General features: G+C 43.6%; 1 protein-coding gene across 2 annotated transcripts in view; it reads left to right on the forward strand.

Moving 5' to 3' along the window:
* The window catches only part of TBC1D4 (TBC1 domain family member 4), a 98,094-nt gene that overhangs the window by 1,368 nt on the left and 73,903 nt on the right, over window positions 1–22,823 (forward strand). The gene's annotated exons all lie outside the window — the stretch shown is intronic.

Genomic DNA, 22,823 nt, shown 5'->3' on the forward strand with positions numbered 1-22,823 from the left:
GGAGCTTGTAGGTCATCTAGTCCAACCTTCCCCCCTCCCCCCCAGAAGCAGGGGCCCCTATACCATTTCTGACACATGGCAGTCCAGCCTCTTCTTGAAAGCTTCCAGTGATGAAGTTCCCGCAACACCTGAAGGCAAATTGTTCCATCGGTTGATTGTTCTCACTGTCAGAAAAATTCTCCTTATTTCCAGGTTGAATCTCCCCCCTGATCAATTTCCATCGGTTATTCCTTGTCTGGCCTTCGGGTGCTTTGGAAAATAGGTTGACCCCCCCCTCCTCTCCGTGACAGCCCCTCAAATATTGGAACACCGCTATCATGTCTCCCCTGGTCCTTCTCTTCACTAGACTAGCCATGCCCTGTTCCTGTAACCGTTCTTCATATGATTTTCTTCATATGATTTAGCCTCCGGTCCCCTAACCATCTTTATTGCTCTTCTCTGCGCTTTTTCTAGAGTCTCAACATCTTTTTTATAGGGTGGAGACCAAAACTGGTTGCAGTATTCTAGGTGTGGTCTTACTAAGGCTTTATAGAGTGGGATTAGCACCTCACGTGATCGTGATTGAATCCCTCTGTTAACGCAACTTAACAACTGTGGCTGATTCAATGATCGTGTGTGTGTGGTGTGTGTGGGTGTGTGTGTGGGGTGTGTGTGGGGGTGTGGGTGTCAGGCCCAGTTAGCCCTTGAATGGAGAGAGCAGGAGATCCAAAACCTCTAGGCTAGACGGGGACATGGGAAAACCTTACGGGAAGAAGGCAGAGGAAGCTATCTTCAACTGTTGCCTGGAAAATTGGATGCATACATGTCCATCCTTGTGGTCTCGGGACTCAGGTATGCTTGAGGGAAACAGCTTGAGCAAGGTAGGAACACTCTGGGGCTTCTTGACCTGCTGGATGAGCAGGAAGGCAGAGGGATGGCAGGTCCAGTTGAGCTTGGTGGAGGCTTCACACCTCTGTATCATTTTTGCGCTAGTCTCTCCCCTTCCTGCTTCCTCAAACCAAAGTATGGCCGGGCTTCTGGTTACTCTTGCTTGCTTGTATCTCAGAGCTTAGGAGCCGTGGAAGCACCTCCTGATAGGAAGCTTTTGGTTTTCGAGCCGAATGCGATCCCTTGTGGCACCAGTGAACCCCATTCCCAACATGATGGCAGGTGAGGGATTCCTTCCCCTGGAAAACCTCACATGCCAGCAGGTTGGTTCACTTTCTTGAAGGAGGACTGGCTTGACTTGGAACTGAAACTTAGTAGATGTGTTGGTCCTTTCTCCTGCCTGAACCTGTGAAAGATGCCTTGCGTTAGAACAGCGTGCCTGGCTGAGGAATTCTGGGAGTTGAAGTCCACAAGTCATAAAAGGGCCAAGTATGAAGACCCCGGCATTAGAATATCCCCTAAACGAGAGAATCCCAGGAATGCTGTCTATGTGGTTCCTTGAGGTCAAATGGAGAAGCAAAAAAGGGGGGCATCTTGGAATGGATAGAGGAGGATGTTTCAGTTGTGTTAGTGGGTTAGGACGCTGAGGTTGTCGATCAGAAGGTCGGCAGTTTGGCGGGTCGAATCCCGAGTGCCGCGTAACAGAGTGAGCGCCTGTTACTCATCCCAGCTTCTGCCAACCTAGCAGTTCGAAAGCACGTAAAAATGCAAGTAGAAAAATAACCACTACGGTGGGAAGGTAACAGCGTTCTGTGCGCCTTTGGCGTCTAGTCATGCCGGCCACATGACCACGGAGACAACCTCGGACAAGCGCTGGCTCTTCGGCTTTGAAACGGAGATGAGCACCAGCCCCTAGAGTCGGAAACGACTAGCACGCATGTGCGGGAGAACCTTTACCTTTACCTTTTTGCATATATTCAAGTAAAATAAAGACAGAATAACAGAGTTGGAATTGACCGTGGAGGTCTTCCTGCTCAGGCAGGAAACCCTCTACCATTTCAGACCAATGGCTGTCCAATCTCTTCTTAAAAACCTCCAGTGATGGAGCACCCACAACTTCTGAAGCCAAGTTGTTCCACCGATTAATTGTTCTAACTGTCAGGAAATTTCTCCTTAGTTCTAGTTTGGTTCTGCCCTTGATTAGCTTCCATCCATTGCTGCTAGTCCTGCCTTCCGGTGCTTTGGAGAATAGGTTGACCCCCTTCTTCTTTGTGGCAGCCCTTTAGATATTGGAAGATTGCTATCATGTCACCCCCTAATCCTTCTTTCCTTACACTAGACTAGAAATACTCAATTCCTGCAACCGTTCTTCATATGTTTTATCCTCCCGTTCCCTAATCATCTTTGTTGCTCTTCTCTGCACTCTTTCTAGAGTCTCGACATCTTTTTCTTTATATTGTGGTGACCAAAATTGGATGCAACATTCCAACATAGGGGAATCCCCATCTATCCTTTAGTTTCCTGGTCCATTGAGAGCAAGATGGTGGTGTTCCCTCTTTGTGATGCTTTCAGGATCTGTTTGCTGGTCAGGATATGTGCAGAAAGGAAGGCAAATGGGAGGAGAGATGGATTTGGGGAGGAGAGAGAGGGAGAGAGAGGGGGGGGGGGAGAGAGAGAGAGATGTTTTGGGGAAGAATTCAAATACTTCTGTGTCTCAAAATGTAACTTCCTTTTTCCCCCCCTTCCTTGGGAGACTCCTTTAACAGCAAACCTTTCTGCTTGAGGAGACTCTTTATTTAGAACAGGAATTCTCCCTCAGGGCTAATGTGATGCATACCCATGTGTCTCACCAATTCCCCAGGAAACAAACATTGAAAGATCAGCAGTGTGTGACAAGAGACCAGATGAACAAGGGTGAGATTTTTGACCTTTTTTTTTGGCACAAGCCTGTGAAATCACCGGTGGTCACGTGGTCTTGGAAACCTCGGATGTAATCTCCAGCAGAAGAATTCTGAACCAGCTGCCAAAGGAATGATAGCAGTGTTCCAATATCTAAAGGGCTGTCGCAGAGAATCGGGGCTCAGCCTATTGTCCTGAAGGCAGGACAAAGAGGCAATGGATGGAAACTAAACAAGGAGAGAAGCAACTTAGAAATAAAGAGAACAGTGATAGTGAGAACAATCAGTCAGTGGAAAAGCTTGCCTCCAGAAGTTTTGGATGCTCCATCACTGGAGGCCTTGCCTCTGTTAGCCATGCCCCACCCCCCCACCCCCCAAACCCAGCACTTCCTGCAAATCCAGTTTTCCATGTTCTTGAGACAGAAAAGATCAATATCCGGCTTGGGAAAAACCTTTCCTTGCTTGCCGTTTCGTCCCAAGCTCTTGGCACCCCTTTATTCTGCAGCTGGAGTGACGTCCAATATTTTTAAATAGCTCTGATCCAAGCAAAGAAGTATTTTTGAGTTTTCCAGGGTTTTGCAATAACAAATTTGGCAGCCTCTTGACCGAACTCAAATCAATTAGTTATGCTGCGCCAGCTGAAGAATCCTGTCAAAGGAACCATTAAGCGTGCGTTCTCTTAAGGTTCCTGCATTCAGCATTCAAAACTTCTTTGAAATTTCTCTGGTAGTTTGAACACGGCCACGTTGTGCAGATTCTCCTGTGGCTGCCTTGGCCTTGCAGTGGGGACAGTGCTGGGTTTTCTGCCCCAGGCTGTCTAGTGATCTAGGCCCTTCATCCCTGCCCTGGGGGCTTTGGGCCCCTTTGCTGCTTAGCCATGAGTTCCTGGAAGAAGCACAAGGCAAGCCTGGAACGTGTCCTTCAGCCTTGGGCGATGCTGATGGAACGGGTGATGGTTTTGTCTATCCCAAAGGGAGTGGGACGAAGGTCTGTTATAATCTGCTTTAGAAAGGTGAGAAATTTCTTTGGACTCTGGGACTTCATAAAATTATGTACCTACCGTAACAACAGGGACGCGGTGGCTCAGTGGGTTAGGACGCTGAGCTTGTCGATCAGAAGATCGGCAGTTTGGTGGGTAGAATCCCGAGTGCCGCGTAACAGAGTGAGCGCCTGTTACTAGTCCCAGCTTCTGCCAACCTAGCAGTTCGAAAGCACGTAAAAATGCAAGTAGAAAAATAGGGACCACTACGGTGGGAAGGTAACAGCGTTCCGTGCGCCTTTGGCCTCTAGTCATGCCAGCCACATGACCACGGAGACGTCCTCGGACAAACGCTGGCTCTTTGGCTTTGAAACAGAGATGAGCACCGGCCCCTAGAGTTGGAAACGACTAGCACACATGTGCGGGGGAACCTTTACCTTTATTTTTTACCATAACAACAGATCCTGGTTTTGCAGATTGCGAGGTCTGTGTCTCCTCTGTTTCCTAGTTAAGCCCATCTTTGGAAAGTGCTCTAAGACACAGAGACCCCCTGAGTTGCAGGACAATTTCAGCCCAATGGGCCTGTGTTTGTTTCTTTGGGGGCAGCAGATAGGAACAAAGCTGGAACAGTACTTCCAAAAGCGGCTGGTCCTTCAAAGCTTCAGGAAGCTGTGGCAGAAATAAACCACGGACAGCTTTAAGGGTGGAAATTGTATTTAGATATATTCTCCACTGTTAGGTATTGGGGGTGGGCAAGGACCAGAGAACCCCACAGCCAAACTCTTAAAACCACGTTTTGATCCCAGTTAAACAGAATAAAGTAATGCAGGAAACTCTTAATAAAGAAAGTACCCATTTCCTTTGCTTAAACTTCCATTTTAAATTCTGTTTGGAGGAAGTCTGTTAGCTCACAGTATTGGGCTGAGGAAGGATAAGCAAGGAGCAAGTTATTTTAGACAGAATCAGAAAAAAAAAGAGAGTTTAAAGGTCAAATTTCAAAGCTTGCCTATGCTGAGGATTGAATAAGGTAAGGCAATTTAAGCATGAAGCGTTTAATTAAATGATGGGTTCCACCTCCCTTGATAGATGATGGTCAGTGAGAGAATCAGGTTTGCCCCAAAATGTTTTGGGACAACTTCCTTCTGGGCTAAATCTCTGAGGGCTTCAAGGCTGAAGGAAAGGTCATAAAAGCGAATGTGCAACTGGTATTTTTTACTCTGTTTTCACAGCTGAATTTTCTTTTCCTACTGGGATGTGGTTCAGTTTACTAATCCGTAATTAATCCATTGCAATAATAACTCCCTAAAGTAGTTTGTTCATTTATCTTATTTTATCACATGCATGGTAAAGCCGGAATTCCCACAGTTGTTCTTGTGTTTTCTAGAAAATGTATGTTTCCTTCTCAGAAGAAAGTGTACATTCATTTCCCTTGTACGTTGTATTAAGTTGCGTAACTTCCAGCAGCTGGGTTGAGCAGAAATAACAAGAGTTGGAAGGGACCTTGGAGGTCTTTTAGTCCAACCTCTGCTCAAGCAGGAGACCCTACACCATTCCAGACAAGTGGCTGTCCAGTCTCTTCTTAAAAGCCTCCAGCGTTGAAACGCCCGCAACTTCTGAAGGCCAGCGCTATTTCCACTGGTTAATTGTTCTCGCTGTTAGGAAATGTCTCCTTAGTTTTCCGTTGCTTCTCTCCTTGATTAGTCTCCATCCGTTGCTTCTTGTCCTGCCTTCAGGACAATAGGAGGACCCCCCCCCTTCTTCTTTGTGACAGCCCCTCAATTATTGGAAGACTGCTACCATGTCAGCCCTGGTCCTCCTTTTCACTAGAGCCAGGGGTGTCAAACTCAATTTCATTGAGGGCCGCATCAGCATTACGGTTGCCCTCAGGGTGGCCGGGTGGGTATGGCCAGGGTGGGCGTGGCCTACTGGGTGGGCATGGCTAGAGTGCATATGGCCTACTGGGTGGGCGTGGCCAGCTCTACATCGTTCGCATCAAGGGTGCCTATGGGGGCCTGGGCAGGAGTGGGACAGATCTGAGGGTCTCTGGCAGAAGGAGGGTCTCTGGGCCAGGGCCAAGGCAGTGGGGGCCGTTCCCTCACTGTTTCCAGGATGGCTTCGCGGGCCACATGAAACCACTTCGCAGGCCGGATCCGGCCCCCGGGCCTTGTGTTTGACATGTCTGCACTAGACTAAACTTACCCAACTCCTGCAACCTGTTCTTCATTTGCTTTAGCTTCCAGCCCCCCCCCCCCCACCTAATCATCTTTGGGGCTCTGTGCGCAGGTGGCCATCACTCTGTTTTAAGAAGTCTTGAACAGCCCTTCTCTAGTCTTGTTTGTTTTTAAAAGGTTTGGTTAATTATTAATCTTTTGGTGCTTACTGCTTGAAGGTATTTAGCATAACAAAGAGAGAGTTTAATGAGACAGTCAAGATTCAGGAGCAGCCCTACTACTTTAAAACTGCCTGAGTCAATATTATGATAATTAGCAAGGAAGGGCACCTTTCCCCTGAATTGGGTGTTGGTGCAAAAGAGCCTCAAGAGGAGTTACCTCTGATTTGCTGATATGGAGGGGAAGATGGTTTAACATTAAGAAAACCAAGATCATGGCATCCAGCCCTCTCAATTCCTGGCAAATAGATGGGGAAGAAATGGAGGTAGTGACAGATTTTATTTTCCTGGGCTTCAAGATCACTGCAGATGGGGACTGCAGCCAAGCAATTAAAAGACGCTTGCTCCTGGGGAGGAAAGCCATGGCAAATCTAGACAGCACACTAAAAAGCAGAGACATCACCCTGCCAACAAAAGTGCGTATAGTCAAGGCAATGGTCTTCCCAGTTGCAATGTATGGCTGTGAAAGTTGGACCATAAGAAAGGCTGAGCACCAAAGAATTGAGGCCTTGGAACTATGATGCTGGAGAACTCCTGTGAGTCCCTTGGACTGCAAGGCGATCAAACCGGTCAGTCCTAGAGGAGATCAACCCTGACTGCTCTTTAGAAAGCCAGATCCTGAAGTTGAAATTCAGATACTTTTGCTACCTAATGAGAAGGAAGGACTCACTGGAGAAGAGCCTAATGCTGGGAAAGGTTGAGGGCAAGAGAAGAAGGGGACAACAGAGAATGAGGTGGCTGGATGGAGTCACTGAAGCAGGAGGCATGAGCTTAAATGGACTCTAGAAGATGGTAGAGGACAGGAAGGCCTGGAGGAACGTTGTCCATGGGGTTGCGATGGGTCGGACACGGCTTCACAACTAACAAGGGGAAGGTGATACAGCTGAGGATCTCAAATTGCCAGTAGAATCTCAGACTGGGCGTGGCTAGATGCATCTCTTGTGGAGACGGGTAAAGCCATTCCCACATAGTCCTCAATCTGAGGACCCAGATTGTTGGGGGCAATAAGCTGACTTTGTAATAATGCCGCTTGCGGGGGTGTGTGTGTTCTGAACCAGCCAACTACCGGCCTTGTAATAAGGCAAACCCCTGTTCAAGCAGTAGAGACTGGAGAGCGTCTGAGGCTGCAAAGCGTCTGCCAAGTTTAATTCACAAGCAAAACAACAGAACAAGAAACACAGGAACTTGAATCCTCAAGCGGAAGGGTTGCTTTCAGCAACCAGCCCCTCCCCAAACACTCCTTTTATTTAGAGTTCAGGGCGTGGTCTCCCTGTGCCTCCTCCCGAGGAGTCCCACAGCCTTTCTTTGTTTGTTCCTGCTCGACTGCCTCCTGCGTCGGGCGTCCTTGAACAGGGCCAGCTGTGGGTCATCATCCTCCGCACTATCGGGCTCACGCAGCTGAGAAGAGGGCCCCGGCTGAGGGCTCTGCGAAGCCTCCAAGCCATCATCAGCCGGTTCGTCTTCCACACCCTCCTCCTCCCCCTCATCTGAGTCATCCGATACATCTGAGCCGGCTGCCGGACCCACCGGCTGGCCCTGAGTCACAACAGTGTGAAAGCCCTAATAAGCAGGCATATACATAGAATGAAGGCTACTGCTAAGCTTGTAAGCCGCCCTGAGTCTTCGGAGAAGGGCGGGATATAAATGGAATTAAAATAAATAAAATAAATAAATAAACTTACGGCCACCGTTGAGTCCAACATTTCTGTTGCTAAGCGAGACAATTGTGAAGTGAGCTTTGCCCCCATTTTACGACCTTTCCTGCCAAACTTGTTAAGGTGGATCATTGCAGTGGTTAAGTTAGTAAGACGGTCATTAAGTGAAACTGGCTTTCCCCTTGGTCATAAAAGATGATCGGGATAATAATAAAACCATCATAAATACATGCCAGTTGCCACGGATCTGAATTTTGATCATGTGACCACGGGGATACCGCAACGGTTGTTAAGTGTGAAAAACTGCCATAAGTCACTTTTCCCAGTGCCATTGTAACTTTGAACGGTCAGTAAATGAACTGTTATAGATCGGGGATTACCTATAGAACGGGTCCCCAACCCCTGGTCTGTGGACCAGTACGGGTCCATGACATGCTAGCAACCGGGCCGCACAAACAAGCAAAGCCCCATCCGCGAGATGCAGGCAGCACACAAAACCACGCACCCTCCGGTCCACGGAAAAACCTCTCTCCACGGAAGCGGTCCCTGGTGCCCAAAAGGTTGGGGGCCTCTGCTATAGAAGATTTATGCTCTATGCAGAAAGCCGGGCAGAACATTCAAAAGATTTTTAAGAGAAAGATAAAGTTTTTTCCACAATTGTTTTTATTGGGTATTGTTGTAGATTGTGATACTAAAGAAATCAATTTGATGTTGAATTTATTTATTTTATTTTATTTTATTTATTTTTAATTCCATTTATATCCCACCCTTCTCCGAAGACTCAGGGCGGCTTACAAGCTTAGCAGTAGCAATAATAATAACTTCTGAATTTGATAACAGCAGCACGGTTACTGGTGGGACAATATTGGAAGAAGGATAGTTTGCCTACTATAGAAGAACGGGTACTTAAGGTATCGAATCTTGCAGAAATGTCTAAGATTTCTGCTTATTTGAAGGATCACTCGCAAGAAAGATATATTTCAGTTTGGAGGAGATGGATAGATTATATTCAGAATAAATATGGGACTAAAAAGTTCCATTTAGCTTATGAGTAGATTTTAGATTGTTATTAATTTTAGTATTAGTATTGATTATATTTTTGTTTATGTTATTATTATGTTTTTAATAATTTGAATGTATCAATGTTAAAGGGGAGTTAAAGCACATTATGAATTTGGTTAATTTTATAATGGATAATTTTAGTTAGAATATGATTATTATATCTATGACCCTGTATTCAGCTCTGGGAAGTGGGGGGGAAGGGGGATGGTTTGGGGCAGGTGGGTTTTGGGGATATGTATTGTAATTTTTTTTTGTAAAACTCAGAAAGCTGGGCTTTTAAAAGGCCTGTGCGGCAGGGCTTCCAATTCTGCAGGTCCATTTCTACCCATGGCTGAGTCAACAGATCCTCAGCGGTTCCTTTGAAGACTTGCAGATCACCTGTTCTTGATCCCAAGACCATTCTCTCTGGCTGGGGACCTAACCCCTGGCTCTTGCCCCATCCCGTCGTTTCTTGCCCATGGCACGTGTTGTGATTTAATTATCCGTTAGCAGAAGGCTGGCTGTAGCCTTATAGATTGCATTATCTTAGGCATCAAAGGAGGGGAAGTGCCTTGTACTCCAGAAAAAAAAAGGACAGGATATAAATATAGTAAACACATCTTGATACTAAATAAATAAATACATCTTTAATGCCGCAGTGCTTCAGAACAGAGTTGTTTCCTTGTGGTTCTGTAGCATTGCAAACCAGTCTTTAGGAGGTTTATTAAGTCAGCCGAGAGGAGGCCTTAAGCTCTTCAAACTTATATCTCAGTTTTGGATTATTTTTGTCTGGGATACTTGAAGTGTCCCCTTGAAAATGCCTTGGAACACCTTAAAATTCACTCACAGTGGTTTTAAAGATCTGATTTTAATTCAGCAGAGCTCCAATCTTATCTGTAGCCAGCCTAACGATGCGTGGAATATAATTTTAAAGTTTCGTGCTAAAGACAGGTTCGCTCTTCCTAGTGGCAAAATACTTCCCGTGAATGTATTTCATATGTATTTCATACCCACCGCCTAATTTGTTCTTCTGACAGGCATAATTAACAGGCCTTTCTCAGCCAAATCAGCCCAGCCTAAGATTGAGAGCTGATTCAATCCAGGTGGCTCAGGAACTCTGGGAGTTGAAGTCCACGAGTCATAAAAGAGCCAAGGTTGCCTATACCCCTGGACTATGTGAAGTGAATCTTCTGAAACAGTCCCTGATTCACACAAGCATTAAGCCATGCTTTGTTTTAGCCATGATGGGGCTCACCCCAACAGGAAATCATAAACCATGGTTTATAAACCATCTAGGATTAGTAGCTTTTTCACCAGCTAAAGCAACCTCATTCAAAGTGAATGTAATATTTGAACCTGCCCACCCTGGACCAAGATCTTCAGAGGGGGCCTTCATCCTAGAACATCCTAGAATTTAAGGAGAAGGTCTAGACTTTTGAACATTCGCTTTTCGATGCCAGTTTCTGCATTTTCAAATTACTGTTGTGGAACAAAGGCTTTCTTGATTGGCAAGAAGATTGAATTGCATTTTGTATGTCGTGCTGTAGGGAAACTTGCAGCTGTTTTACAATAACTTCATCAAATCTTGGAAAACAGATTAAAGGTCATAACACGATTTGCTGCTGGGAAAATGCTGGCTTCTTGTTTCCATAAACAAATGATCTGAAATTACCGCGTGCCACGGAAGGGGTTAATTTCTCCAGCATTTCTTTTTATCTTTTTCTTGAAAACACTACTTGGACGCTGAGAAAGAGAGAGAAAAAAAGCAGATTGATAGAAAACGAGAATCTGAAACAACACCAAGAAAGTGGAGATATGAGACCAGAATGAAAATTGTTATGTTTGATACTGGGACCCAGCCACCACCATCAACAATAACATGACTTGCGGCATTATTTCCAAATGCTTTATCGCCAGTGCATTTTGAATGATCATCCTTGCAAAGCTGCACTTTGAAACTTTGCTCATGGTGACTTGAATACAATAAAGCAATTTTGCTCATCCAACAGATTTCCCTTGATAAAAATATCATAATTCAAAAAGCTTTAACACAATAACAGAGTTGGAAGGGATCTTGGAGATCTTCTAGTCCGGCCCCCTGCTCAAGCAGGAGACCCTATACCATTTCAGACAAATGGTTGTCCAATCTCTTCTTAAAAACAACTTCCAGTGATGGAGCACCCACAACCTGATTTTCGTTCGTTCCGCCGGGACCTGAAGACCTGGTCTTTGAGCTTTGCGGCCAGGACTGAGAATTTTTAATTTTTAACTTATTGTAATTGGGTTTTTTAATCAGAGTTATAGGGGTTTTAGATTTTAATCAAGGATAATTTAATCTATTTTAATTGTTATTAACTTTTTGTTTTGTAATGTTTTAATTGCCTTGTGAACCGCCCTGGGTCCTACGGGAGAAGGGCGGTATATAAGTTCGATAAATAATAATAATAATAATAACTTCTGGAGGCAAACCGTTCCACTGATTGGTTATTTTCACTGTCAGGAAATTTCTCCTTAATTCTAGGTTGGAGCACTCCTTGATAAGTTTCCATTTGTTACTTCTTGTCTTGCCCTCCAGTGCTTTGTAAAATAGAGTGCCCCTGTCTACTTTGTGCCAGTCTTTCAAATGTTGGAAGACTACTATCAGGTTACCCCAGCGCTTCCCTTAGACCCAGTTCCTGCAACTGTTCATTATATGTTTCAGCCTCCAGTTCCTTAATAGTCTTTGTTGCTCTTCACTGCAGTCTTTCAATCTAGAGTCTCAACATTTTTATTTTTTATTTTGGTATCCTGGTGACCAGAACGGAAGGATTTGCAATGGGCCTCTCCAGATATAGATAGTGGGAGCAAGCGTCATTGGTCACGCTGCACTGGGTTGAAATTATCTGAATAGAGCAATCAGAGCTTTCACAAAAGGGCCCTTTTAAAATTTGGGCCAAGGTGGTGGCACCGAAATCTTGACTAAAATAATAACATCAAAGAAATTCTGCTTTTTGCTTGAGCACTGTAATATCTGCATGATTGTGGGGGGGGGGAAAATACTGTTTGGGTGAATTTGAGCAGGACGAGCCTCAGCCTTGTAAAGAAACTGTTTTCTGTTTGGGCTGCAGGTCATGTGAGTTATATTCCAAGGTCGGCTAAAAGCTCTTTCCCTTCAGCCTAGCAGAAATTAATAATCTCCCTGACATGGCAAACTGTAGCCTTCTTTCATTTTAAGGCCTGGGAACAAAAGAAGAGGAGGCTCAACCTATTCTCCAAAGCACCCGAAGGCAAGACAAGAAACAACGGGTGGAAACTAATCAAGGAGAGAAGCGACTTGGAATTAAGGAGAAACGTAACAGTGAGGACAGTTAACCAGTGGAACAGCTTGCCTCCAGAAGTTGTGGGTGCTTCATCACTGCAGGCTTTTAAGAAGAGACTGGACAGCCACTTGTCTGAAATGGTGTGGCTTGAGCAGGGGGTTGGACAAGAGGGCCCCCAAGGTCCCTTCTTAGCAATATTCTGTAAGTTGTGTGTTTAAATCAGCGGATTCAGTACATACTGTAGATCTTTTCCCTCTGACTCTTGATGGCCAGGCAGGGTTTGTAGAAGTCTAAAGCTGTCTCTTCTTTCTCCCCAGGGATCTCTAGCCAAGGGTTATCCTATTTGCTTTCTTGCCTCAAAAAAGCCCCCATCCAGTGATAGAGCACCCACAACTGCAGTAGGAAAACCCGTTCCATTTGTCTGTCATCCATCCATCCATCCATCTTCTGTATCTTATCTGTCTATCTCAGAGGTAGGCAACCTTGGCTCTTTAATGACTCGTGGACTTCAACTCCAAGAATTACTGAGCCAGCCATGCTGAGGGGACAGGGAGAGGTTTCCAAGCTGAGCCATGCTGGCTCAGGAATTCTGGGAGTTGAAGTCCACGAGTCATAAAAGAGCCAAGGTTGCCTACACCTGGTCTATCTTTCCTAGGTATCTATCTCATAGAATCCTAGAATCCTAGGGCTGGAAGGGACCTTGGAGGTCCTCTAGTCCAACCCATTGCTCAAGGCAGGAGACCTTACACCATCCCAGACAAATAGTTGTCCAATCTTTTCTTGAAAACATCCAGCAATGGAGCGCCCACAATTGCAGTAGGCAAACGGTTCCGTCTGTCTGTCTGCCTGTCTGTCATCCGTCCATCCATATATCCTCCTATTCCATTCTGAACAGTAATCTTGCTTTTGATTTCTCTTCCGGAGTCCACCACATTTGCTTATTCTTATGAATCAGCTCTGATAGTCCCAGTAGTTTTGATGCGTGGAAACCTGAGCCAAACATTTCCCTTGCTGAATTCTCAAGACAGAATCAGATCGAAGAGGCTTTTTATGGTGTCTTGAAATGAAAGGTTGAAATGTCAACCCTGTTCTGGAGAGTCTCATTCTCGTTGTTGCCCAGAAACACCTACATGGGAATTTGAACAATGGTACAGCTGTCCAGCGTTGGTCTGATCAAACATGCTGGTTCAAATATCCTCTTAGCTCATATGTTGCTGGTCAGAGTAATAACCTGTACATTTTCACTGAGAACAGTCAACATCTGTCACAATAAACTTCCTTAGTTTGGGACAAGCCTGTCTCCTCCTTCTTTACTATAGGTCTGGGACACTACACACCCTCTTCACGACCTGTTTTCCTTGTTACCTTCTGGGAGGGGGCTCCATGGTATCCGAAGCAGAACACCCAGATTCAGTCACAGCTTTGTCCCACTCACTATTAACCTTGTGAACTCTCAAGCTTCTTCCTTCCGTTATGTATTCAAGATGGACAGCGATTAATAGAAAGAGTACAGAGAAGAGCAACAAAGATGATTAGGGGGCTGGAGGCTAAAATATATAAGGAACGGTTGCTGGAATTGGGTATGTGTAGTTTAATGAAGAGAAGGACAAGGGGGGACATGATAGCAGTCTTCTAATATCTCAGGGGCTGCCACAAAGAAGTCAAGCTATTCTCCAAAGCACCTGAAAGCAGGACAAGAAGCAACGGATGGAAACTAATCAAGGAGAGAAGCAACCTGGAACTAAGGAGAAACTTCCTGACTGTTAGAACAATTAAACCAGTGGAACAACCTGCCTCCAGAAGCAGTGAATGCTCCAACACTGGAAGTTTTTAAGAAGAGACTGGAGAGCCATTTGTCTGAAATGGTATAGGGCTCCTGCCTGAGCAGGGGGTTGGACTAGATGACCTCTAAGGTCCCTTCCAACTTTATTATTATTATATAAAGCTTTTATTCATAAAACATGAAACTCAGTCAACTGAACACTCAAATTGACTGGCACTAATGGTTGACACGGGTTGCTGCCAGCATCCTAGGTATCAACCAGGTATCTCCTTAAAATGTAAGATGTTCCGAGTAGCGCAGTTTTTTGTAGCTTTGCTGGAGTTATTTCAGGAAGCTGCAATTTCTTGATATATGTTGCAAAGTTTTTGGACATAATTCCCAGTGCCCTGATGACAATGGGTATCACTGTTACACGTTTCATCCATAATCGCACAGTTTCGATGGCCAGATCGTGGTATTTCGCAATTTTTTCCAGTTCTTTTTCTTCGACTCTGGCATCTTCTGGTGGTATTATTATTATTATTATTATTATTATTATTATTATTATTATTATTATTATTATTATAAAACTTTTATTCATAAAACATGAAGCTCAGTCAACTGAACACTCAAATTGACTGGCACTAATGGTTGACACGGGTTGCTGCCAGCATCCTAGGTATCAACCGGGTATCTCCTTAAAATGCAAGATGTTCTGAGTAGCGCAGTTTTTTGTAGCTTTGCTGGAGTTATTGCAGGAAGCTGCAATTTCTTGATGTATTTTGCAAAGTTTTTGGACATAATTCCCAGTGCCCTGATGACAATGGGTATCACTGTTACACGTTTCATCCATAATCGCGCAGTTTCGATGGCCAGATCGTGGTATTTCGCAATTTTTTCCAGTTCTTTTTCTTCGACTCTGGCATCTTCTGGTATTATTATTATTATTTATTTATTTATTTATTTATTTATTTATTTATTAGTTACTTATATGCAAGGGTATAGGTGTATACATATGTTGCATAGGGTATGTTTTTAAAAGTGTGTTATGTATGAGTACACTTTGAGAGCAAGCAACTAAATTTCATTTTTCATGTGCGCCGTTGTGCCCACAGGGGGAAGAAATGACAATAAAGGTTATTATCACTATCATATTTTCTTCAGCAGAGGGCGAGTATCCATGGGCATTATCCCAGGGGCCTCCAGGCAGGAGAACGTCATGACATCATGAGCCTCTTCTGCATTTGCCTTGGAAAAAGAGGCCAGGAAACATGGCCTGACCATGTCTAGCTTTCTCTCAACTGGTTTCAGGGTTGGCTCCGTTTGGACTTAATTTTAACCCCCTTGGAAGTTGGTCATTTAATCCCTCTCGAGTGTTCCCAGAACACCCCAACCCTCAGGGATTGGTATGTGATGGGCTGAGAGCCAGAGAGTGACTTACCCAACACCCTGCAGCTAAAGGGAGAACAACTCCTACAACAAACACACCCATTTTGTACCCTCTGTGAGAAGGAATAAATATCTTGGCATAAGGCACATTCAGTTTCTCACTGGGGGATAATGATCTAAGCACCTTTGCCTGGAACTTTCAAGGCTGAGATATTTCAATATAGAACTGACTGCCGCTGACTTAGTCATTTGTGGGGCGGTTTTATTTAGCAAAAGGTTGTTGTGAGTGGGAAGCCTGCGTAGATAAGAGAGCAGGGATTCGGTTGACAGAGACAAATCAAATTGTTCTGCCCTTGCTCGGCCAGTCCACTTGTTTTGCTACTGATAGTGTGTAAAATCCTCTTTGTCCCTTTCTTAGGCTTGCTGGTCTCCATCTTAAGTGGGGGAAGGATACCAGTCTGGACAAGGACCAAGCAAGGGAAACATGTTTTAGTCTGCTACAGTTTGGGGACCCGGCAACCCAGCTGCACAATGCATTTATTTTTTAATAGATAGAATGGAATGGAATTAGGAATTAGGAATAGAATATAGAACATAGAATAGAATAGATAAAATAAAATGGAACAGAACAGAACAGAATAGAATAGAATAGAATAGAATTCTTTATTGGCCAAGTGTGAATGGACACACAAGGAATTTGTCTCTGGTACATAAGCTCTCAGTGTGCATACAAACAGCAAATTGATAAGTCATGGATCATAAATCATAAGATACAAACAATTGATCAACCGTAATAAACCAAGAGGAGAAGGTACTAGGAAAGATGAGAGATGACAAATATGACAAGATGACAAGGATAATAGCAATACTACTACCAGCCTACTACATGGGTAAATATCTTTAGGTATAAGACAGTGCTGTTTAGCAGAGTGAAGACACGGGGGAAGAAACACTCTGTCAGGACCCACCCCAAACCACGTCTTAGGAAGACAAAACTCTTGGAGCCAAATCTTAGTCCAAAAGGAATCTTTACTATGACATGCTTGGTTGTAGGAATACAAGACAGGACTTAATATTGTTCTACAAACTAAACCCTTATAAAGAGTTCCTGGTTCAACCCCCCCTTAACCCCATTTAGTCAGTCCCCGTGTCATTTGCCTCGTATCATCCCTCTCGTGGGAAAAAGGAACTTAGGACCTTTTATGTTTATTGCTCTCTTCCGTGACACAAGCCAGATGCTCCTACCCTAACCCCCCCCTTTTGTTCCCCCAGTTCAAAAGGCTTCTCTTTTCCTTTGAAATGCCTAATACAGGCTCAATACACATTCGTTCCCTCCTCCGCGGGAGATGGCAGAATCCATGGAATAATGTTTTAAACATACATTTATGAATATGTTATAAATGGATTCTGACACTCTCTTTGTGTCTGGTTGTTTTGGCATGCAATGCCCTATAGCGGTGTCTTGAGGGGAGAAGTTGAAATAGATTCTGTACAGGATGTGAGGGGTCTATAGATATTTTCTCGGACTTCTGTCTGGTTTGTGCAGTATACAGGTCCTCAATGGAAGGCAGGCTGTTTGCAATTGTTTTTTCTGCAGTCCTAACTATCTGTTGAAGTCGGTACCTGTCCTGTTTGGTTGCTGTGCCAAAGCAGACGGTTATAGAGGTACAAATGACAGACTCAATAATTCCTCTGAAGAACTGTACCAGCAGATCTTTGGGCAATTTGAATTTCCTGAGTTGATGCAGGAAGAACATTGATATCTATTCTGTCTTTTTTGTTGTTCAAAATGAACATTTCGGGCTACCTGCAGTTTAAGCAATAGAAATATGATATTGATCACAGCATTAAGCTTATTTTTTCTCAAATGGAATCTTGAGGGCTTTAGTTTTGATTATGAATAGGTAGACAGATGGGGCACCCAACAAATATTATGAAAAATACTTTATGCATAAATAACCTTGAAGCAAATGTTCATTTGGGAGGAAGGAGAAAAGATACCGCATGTGGAGAAGATTGGACCCCTGTGAATATTTTCTAAGATCACTTTTCAGTTTCACTCTTGAGATCAGAATAGGTGCAATGTTGGGGGGAAAGAACACTTTTAAGTAAAGTAACTTTTCTATAACTTCAGATGTGTTGGCCTACACTTTTCCTTTTGGTATGCTGCTGTCGCAGTTGAACGTCTGGCCAGGTCTCATAAACGAATCATTTGGATGGTTGACATCTTGTTTTTCCTCTACCTACTTTCCAATCCTTCTGGTTTTTTGTCATCCTCCCTTCACTGAATAATTCATTCCTCTTTAGCAACATTTTCATGGGCATTGCGAAGATTCAGAAGGAAGGTTTTCTCAGCTCCTGGATATTCTGCAGGTGTCTGCAGAATACAGTCTGAATCCATCATGGAAACATCTTCACGAAGGTCTTTCCCCCTATTTTTAGAGCTGCTTTGGTCCTATAAATTCAGATGCCTTGTTTTGAAGTCTTTAAATAACAAAAACACCCTGCCCCAAGCTCCCTTTGGCAGCTTCCCAGATCAAACAACTCATATGGGCTGCAATGGAATAACACAAATATAATTGATTATATCATGTGACCGTTAGTCAGTCTGGTGATTTGAGGGCCCACACATACCCATCTGTATCGGAGCATCAAGTCTGAAAACAAAGAGGGTCTTGGTTTGGTTTATGTTTCTAGGAAATCCTTTTCTTTGGGAGAGAAAAAGGCCACCTAGGAAAGTATTTGCCTCCTATAACTTTTATAAAAACCACTGTCACTTATTCCTGTAATTCTAGCCTGTTTTTCTCAGCATTTTCACTAAGCGTGAGGAAGCCTTACAGGGTGGCCTTCAAATTGTCCAAGCAGATGGGAGGGTAATAAAGGACTAGATAACCGTTTTCAGAAGGATTGGCTCAACTTGACTCCGTAAAATAATTCCCTTGAAGATATTTTGACTGTAGCTGTTGCTATCTTTAGTTGTATGCTGCAAGATTGGTTCCTATTTAAGGCTGTAAGATGAGATGGTGCTTCACCCTAATTCTTCTTTTTAAAAATGCCTGGCAGAAATGAAAATTGAGTCCAATTTGGGGTCTCTGTTATGTACCTTGTTGAAAACTGGAAGTCCTTCATGCTGGAAGTGGGAATTTTTATTCACTCTCAAGTTTCTACATTAGCCTGTTGCATCAAGAACAGATCAAAGCTGAATTTTCAACCACAGTTTACTGTACAAACTGCAGTGATCTGTGTTCACAAAACATTCCAGATAAAACCAGATGAATCACACTGCCACTTAGTGTCTTCCTATGCTGAAGTTTTTGACCTTTAATTTTTTTGCTGAATTGAGATTTGGACAGATAGTTGAATAGAACTGTCGTTCAATGTTTTGCACAGGCTTTCCATAAAGAGTTTTCCTAGCATGTTTAATAGCAATGGCAATAGCACTTTGACTTATATACTGCTTTACTTATATAGCACTTTACAGTCCTCTCTAAGTGGTTTACAGAGTCAGAATATTGGGTCCTCATTTTACTGACCTCAGAAGGGTGGAAGGCAGAGTCAACCTGAAACCAGTCAGGATCGAACTCCTGGCTAGGGGCAGAATTTGCCTGCAATACTACATTCTAACCACTGCGCCACCATGGCTCTTAATAACTTTGTGTTTCTCTGGACGACACATTCTTTGACAATCCATCTCAGAAAAGAGTTTGAAATGACAGGCCTAGAGGAGCACAATCCTAAAATAGCAAGGGGGTGGTGGTGAAGGACACGCATGAAGGATAAACTGCCTTTAGTTTTTAGTTAGATAATTGATGGTGTTTCTGAGATGAACCTGGAAGAATTTAACTGGTAGCAGCTTGAGTGGAAGGAACACTGATGTAATTCAAGTTAGAAGGAAGTCTAAGCTGAGTATAAAACGTGGTCCCTCTGCCTCTGTTGGAGAGTGTTAATGAAGCAAACTAAACTAGAGAATGCCTTGTTTCTTCACCTTAGAGACATCGCATGGTTGGTTGTGTGGTTTCCAGGATCTGTCTTGGCATCTTCAGCCTGCATTGAACCTTGATTTCTTGATTCAGCAGCTAATGCCAATGATTTACCATATTGTAAAAATTCATAAGACTTTGCTAAGATGTCAAGGTATGTATTTAAATACCTTCCTCTGATGTGTGTTTTCCATACTTTGAAGGCCTGTTGGCTTTTCCTTGCAAGCTTGTCTCCCGAAGACACAAACTCTCAGGTCTTGCACCAAGTTGTGGGTTGTGTTCTTCCTAGAAGCAGACAGGCTCCTGCATTGCAGCAGAGATGGCGTTCTCCAAAGTTTTAAGGGAGGACAAACTGGCTCTTGGCAGCCTATATTCTTGTTTGCAGGTTTATCGAACTTCCTCCAGTGGAGCTATTTTTTCACCTCTACCGCCTCCGTTTGCATTCTAATTGGCACCTCCCCTTGCCAAATTTCTTCAAAGAGGTACAGACGTTTCATAAGCTGGGGAGAAATTGGAACCTATAGGCTACTTCCCCAAATTAATGTATTAGGCAGTTCAGAGCTAGCGTTTTGTTATCAATGGCCTTCCCTTTTGGCAAATTGTGTGCATTATCATAGACTGCTTTTTTCCCCCCTTTTTCCATTTCTTTTCCAAGTTTTTTTTTTCTTTTCCTTTTTCCAGGATTTCTAGTGTTGATTTAATAGCTGTATCACTTTAAAGAGGACATTATTCCGGAAGGTGCAATTAAACTGACACACACATGGTAGAACTGCCTTCCCTTTCCCCCCTCCCGCATTTCCTGCCTGCTATAAAAATGTATTTTCTGTTATTATGTAAGGATAAAGTCTTCTGCTTGTGGCTGTTGGTTTACTAAGCTGTGCAACCTCAGTTGAGAAGGAATTTTCTTGTCTTCAAGGAATCTGCCCTTAGTTTAAGTTGCTGATTATTATTATTATTATTATTATTATTATTATTATTATTATTATTATTATTATTATTATTATTATTATTATTATTATTATTTATTAACATTTTTGGGGGGGTTCCCAAAAGGATGGGCCTTTAACATCAGCTTTAAGAATGGCTGGAAGCAGCTGAAGAAGGCATTGAGGTGGATAAAAAAAAATAGAATTATTTAAAAAATTAGGAAACTAGGTTTGGTCAACATGCTTCTTTAGGCTCAGTTGCTTTTAATATGGCAATTAATTGACCACGACACGGAAGTGACTGGGCTTTGTCTTCTGCCCTGGTCTGGCTTGTTGTTGGTTTCTGGTTTGCATCAGTCTAGTCCAGCTCTGGGACTCCTTGGTGATTCCCCATCCAGCTAGGACCAGATTGAAGTCCACTTAGCTTATACACTTAACAGAATAACAGAGTTGAAAAGGACCTTGGGGGTCCCCAACCCCCAATCTGTGGACTAGCACCGGGGCCGTGGCATGCCAGCAACCGGGCCACGCAAACAAGCGAAGCCCCATCCGCGGGATGCAGGCAGCACATGAAGCCACGCCCCCTACGGTCCATGGAAAACCCTTTTCTCCATTATTCCTTTGGGGAAATATAATATTCTGCCTTTTTTATTTTTTTATTTATTTTAATTCCATTTATATCCCGCCCTTCTCCGAAGACTCAGGGCGGCTTACAAGCTTAGCAGTAGCCTTCATTCTATGTATATGCCTGCTTATTAGGGCTTTCACACACACCCCAAGCGGCATTATTACAAAGTCAGCTTAATTGCCCCCAACAATCTGGGTCCTCATTTTACCTACCTCGGAAGGATGGAAGGCTGAGTCAACCTTGAGCCTGGTGGGATGCGAACCTGCACTAATTGCAGGCAGCTGGTGTTACTTAAGGAGACATTAGCCCACTGCTCCACCAAGGCTCTTTTAAAATATTCCCCAAACTATTTCCTTCTCTGGGGTGGCTGGGTGCTGACTTCCTACAGTTTAAATCTGCAGCCCTTCAAGACTGACTCCTCAGCATATTTTGCTACTGGCCAGGCTGGTGACAATGCCAGCAACATCTGGAAAGTCAGAGGTTTCTCCCTCTTGCTTTAAAGTCTTTGGAGAATCTGAATTATAAGTAGTCCTTGACTTACAACATTTCATTTAGCGACTGTGCAAAGTTACAACGGCACTGGAAAAGTGACTTATGACCATTTTTCACACTTGCGACCGTTGCGGCATCCCCATGGTCATGTGATCAAATTTCACACACTTTGCAAGTGGTTCATAATTATGATGGTTGCGGTGTCTCAGGATGATGCGATCGCCTTTTGCGACCTTCCGACAAGCAAAGTCAAGGGGGAATCCAAGTGAAACCTAACAACCATGTTACTAACTTAATAATTGAAGTGATTCACTTAACAACTGTGGCAAAAAAGGTTGTAAAATGGGGCAAAGCTCACTTGACAAATGTCTCACTTAGCAACATAAATTTTGGGCTCAATTGTGGTCGAAGACTACTTGTACATGCTCAGTTCCTGGGATCCAAGTGTTAATTGAAATTTACTTTATTTTTAGTCCAGTTAGGTATGAAAACAAACTTCCCACTGGAGTTTGTGTAGCTGGATTGAAGAACATGGGGAGGATAGTGTGGGCAGTGGTGGGATTCAAATATATGAACAACCGGTTCTCTGGGTTGATGCCGCTTCTGGAAGTCCATTCTGGACCTGGGCAACAAAAAATTAGCTACCGGTTCTGCCGAAGTGGTGTGCACCAGCTGAATCCCACCCCTGAGTGTGGATGTGTGTGTCTTTGTGTGCATGCCTGCTATTCATTCTCTTGAGTGTGATCTCTTTTATAAAACCTGCCCATGTTCATTTAGCTCCTAACTCCAATCTGATTTATATTTGCCTTTCAAAACTTGCTAATACACTTCTGCTAGCTTCTCTCCTGGGTGAAATCCCTTGGAAGTAATAATTTTAGTATGTGGTGGCTCCAATGTTTAGCAAAAGGCATCTGTAAACTGTCCATTATTGATATTTTGAAGGCAACAAAGTGCATTCAAGGACATATGCACTCTCAGTTTATAAAGGGGGGGATCCTTTTGGCATTAGAAATAGCCCACATTCCTGTATTAACTATTAACCAAGGCTTTCATTGCATGTGCCTCTGGGCATATTCGAAGTCAGACCAGCTGGTCCTTCAAGGTCATAGATAAAATCACTTTTATTAGAATATGCTCCAGACAAGTTCTTACAGTCCTCAAATCTTACATGCCAAGCCCACATTCCTTAAATGGATAATGCTGGGGACTAAGCAAACTACCTTCGGCAATTAAGGCTGTGAAGTAAACAAACATAAGTACAGATATTTCAGATTCACCTTCATATTGCTAACCCTGGGCTCATAAATGTTTTGCCTTGAAATAAATTGGAAGCCACATCAGGAACAGTCAACCCTCTTCCCTCAGAGCAACTTCTGTTAGTTAAGCATTACAAATCTTTGGACCTCTTCTGCATTGGAAATAGTGTTATACAGTATACAGAATCTTAATGCACATTGTTGTTGAATGCCTTTATCATTGGAAAGACCAATTTAGATCATCCATCCATGTACCCACCAA

This window comes from Vipera berus (genome assembly GCF_964194415.1).
Source record: "Vipera berus genome assembly, chromosome: 4".
In the NCBI taxonomy this organism is placed as follows: Eukaryota; Metazoa; Chordata; class Lepidosauria; order Squamata; family Viperidae; genus Vipera; species Vipera berus.